General features: G+C 32.8%; 1 long non-coding RNA gene across 2 annotated transcripts; it reads left to right on the plus strand.

Annotated features, from left to right (window-relative positions):
* Window positions 1-543: 543 nt before the first annotated feature.
* Window positions 544-3170, plus strand: LOC145325263 (uncharacterized). Of its 2 annotated transcripts, none has more exons than XR_013881420.1 (4): window positions 544-638; window positions 1742-1826; window positions 2310-2365; window positions 2725-3170. It is a non-coding gene; the product is annotated as an uncharacterized LOC145325263 (long non-coding RNA). The 2 variants fall into 2 exon arrangements; XR_013881421.1 differs by having other exon boundaries at window positions 612-673.
* Window positions 3171-3595: the final 425 nt, after the last annotated feature.

Raw genomic sequence — 3595 nt, forward strand, 5'->3', positions numbered from 1 at the left:
CGTTTAGGATTTAGTTTGAGTTAGAATTAGGGGTAAATATATTCTAAGATATTTCATATTTAGTAGCTTCGCCTCTAGTCTTTGAACCTCGAAAATGTAGTTAGTTTTGTTTTAAATAATAAAGAAAGCAAAAAAATATTGACAGGTGGGTGAAAATTTCAAATGGATTTAAATTGGAGGGTAAAAAGACATTCACAAGACCCATACAGCTTCTCTTAATGAAAAGAACCTAAACAGTCCAGTGGAATTGATCTTTACTTACAAACAAATATAAAGTACCTATTTTATACATGGATATTTTTAAATCTTAAATTTGGTTACATTTTTTAGTTGGTCAGTCTGTAAATTTTAATTTTCTGATAAAAAGACAAATGTTGAGGGGGTTACCATCAATGATTAATTTTGAAGCGAAGCCCTTAGTAACAAGGAGTGAAGCCATTAATTTTAATTATAATTTCATTCTATATTAAAGGTTAAAAAATATTTGTGCGTTTTAAAGCAAAAATATTCGCCCTGACAATTTTTTTAAAGAGCCAATATTCATTATAAAACAAATAAACAAAGATAAAGGTTGAAAAAGTATAAAAGGCTTATCTTGATATGACCTGACTAGTACTACACTCTTGTAAGTAGCTCAGGTAACACACTAGTCATAGTTATTCTTTTAATCAAGGTCTTTTGGAATTTTTATCAAATTTTTTTTAAATAATGGAGGCAATAGAGGCTTGAAAGGTTAATTTCAATGCATATTATAAATCAAATTTATCTTGCATGCCTCTTTAATTATTTAATAAGTTTTAAAATACAATTTCATTTTTAAAAATTATGTGATGGGGTTCCCATGTTTAAACCCTTAGGTGGCCTTAACCCTGCAAGGCCTATATCTGCAGAGCCCTAACCCAATATAACCTATCATAAAGTAATAACAAACATACGAAAAGCTACGAAACTTTTTATTTTTTTTTCAAAAAAGGCAGAGGGGATTTTATGGGCTCGACAAGACACGTTAAAAGGACTCTCCACAGAAAAATCAACTTTGGATTTTTGAAAATCTAACCTGAAACTATTATTCTCTGTTCAATTTTAGGCATTTTTTGTTTTTGTGGCATCGCGATCGAAGCCCTTTGAAAATTTTGTCCGCCGCCTATTTGTACTGCCGCTATAACAATATATACTACACTTTCCTCCACTCAATATATGTTCGCCGCTCAAGAACATTTGCTCCATTGCAACCGGCCGCTCTACGATTTATCCTCTTCCTTGACTGGACAATCCTGCCGCCTCCATTTTGTGTTCGCCTCCGCCAAATATAACCATCTTTATCCGCAGTTGCCGCATTCATCGCCCTTCTCCGCCGCTACTCCGCTATACATTGCGTACGTAGCTATACACAACACCCCCAGCCTCCATTTAATTTCTGAACAAGGGAGAGGGGAGCATGTATTAAAAAGCGACGTACAGCGGAGTAGCGGCGGAGAAGGGCGATGAATGCGGCAACGGCGGCAACATAGAAGCTAAAAATCACTAAAGCAGCACAAATTAAATGGCGGGAGGATTCACTTAAAGGAGGTAAAAAATTTCAAAGGGCTTCGATCGCGATGCCACAAAAACAAAAAATGCCTAAAATTGAACAGAGAATAATAATTTCAGGTTAGATTTTCAAAAATCCAAAGTTGATTTTTCTGTGGAGAGTCCTTTTAAGGGAATAAATCTATTTTCAACATAAAAAATCTTTGTTTAGAACCCAACCTCTAAAAAATGAAGTCCATCATCGCCTCTGTTCTCTTCCTTGCTATGGTCTGCACCGCCATGGCCACCAAAGAAATGTAAGTACCAGCAGCGTGTAATCGTAGTCCAGAGTAGAGTACAGGAGAGGCGTGTAGGGGCTATCAACACCCCCCTTAAATCTAAATAGAGAAAACTTGCCTTCGCCTTTTTTCAATATACTCATAAATCTATTTGCACACCACTGATTCACACTTTAAAACTGTAAAGATTGATGTTTACCTAGGAGAGGGGATAAATACACCCACCTCCACCACGTTTCTGATATAATTTGAGAATGTTATTGTTATTTTATCTTTCTTTCTAAGTAATTGCAACCTAACAAATCCAATTGTGTTTTTTTGTTTTGTTATAATTTAAGATTTATCATTTGCCTACGTTTGTGTATCTTCTTACTTCATTTCTTCTTGAATTTACTTTGTTTTTTGTTGATAAAAGTAGTACATGGGCAAGTGAGTTTATAACTTTTTTTTCCAAATAGAATGAATTTTTCATAAATATATTTGATTTTGATATAAATTCAGGAAGACCTCTGAGTGCACCTTTGACACTGCTGCTCTCTGTGTAACTGAAATTGGAAGTAAGTTTTTTTTATTACATTTTTGTTTTTATCCAAAATTATTCATTATGATACAAAACATTTGTCAATTTTCTGATATCTTCAATTTTTTGGATCTTGATGATAATTTTATATGTATTATATAATTTTAACATTTGGATGAATGCTATAAAATTTCTTACGTCCGCCTTGGAGTTGGGTATACATACAAGCCTGATATCCTTCTTTATATCATTCATTCCCCTTTGTCAAAAAAAAGCATTGATAGAGCCCAACCCAATTGCGTACAAAATAACTGTTTTAACAAAATTGGAGAAATTGTTTTAAAAAATAATTTGAATAATCACTAAACATAATTTTCTAACAGCTTTTTTTTGCAGCCGCCTTCGACAGCTGCCAGGACTGGACTACTCCTGAGGAGATCCTTGGCTGCATGGAGCAGATCATCGGTGCCTCCGACTGCTGGGACTGTGTCTGTGTTGTTCTCGACTTCCTGCCTTTCTGTGCTTAATTTTAATAAAAATACCAACTGTTTTGATCTTTAATTTTATATACTTTTAATAAAGTCTTGAAAAAATGCTATTTTTGATTACTCTTCTAGCTTTTCTTCAATAAGGATCTGTCAGAGGATATATTATGAAATCACATTTACTTAATCATCACACAACCTCTCTATTTATGTATTCTTCTTAAAAATCACAAAACCTCATTGAGATAGTGGACATTGGACTCGACTAACTGTAAAACTTGATAAATCACAAACTCGTTCTACAATTTTCTAGCTTAAAATCTTTGGGAAGTAAAATAAATGATTACGTTGTACAAAGTAATAGTTTGTAAACTTTTTCTCTGTTAATTCTTATATATATAAGGGTTTATTTTGGTAATTATAATTGGGTTCTACATTGATTAACCTTCTCTTAATCATTCTCTCAAGAATTTACCTTTAAAGAGACCTTAGTGAAGCTTACTGTAAAAGAGAACTATATCGTTTCAAACTTTCAGCAAGATTCTGTGCTACACCCAGACATCGTATATGAGGATAAAAACTTACATAATACCAATAAAAATTAAATAGTTACTAGAATGGTTAGGTTCGGTTAAGTTAGGATGATTAAACTAGAATATATTCAAAATTTTAAATGAATCTTATTACTTGATTGTGTATTATAGAAATTTGCTTTACTTCTCAGTAATGATTTTTTCTCGTTTTTTTTGTAGGTATAGAACCTTTTTATTCAGGATAGTTTT

Source organism: Acartia tonsa, chromosome 7 (assembly GCF_053477335.1).
Source record: "Acartia tonsa isolate MP-2025a chromosome 7, ASM5347733v1, whole genome shotgun sequence".
Taxonomy (NCBI): domain Eukaryota; kingdom Metazoa; phylum Arthropoda; class Copepoda; order Calanoida; family Acartiidae; genus Acartia; species Acartia tonsa.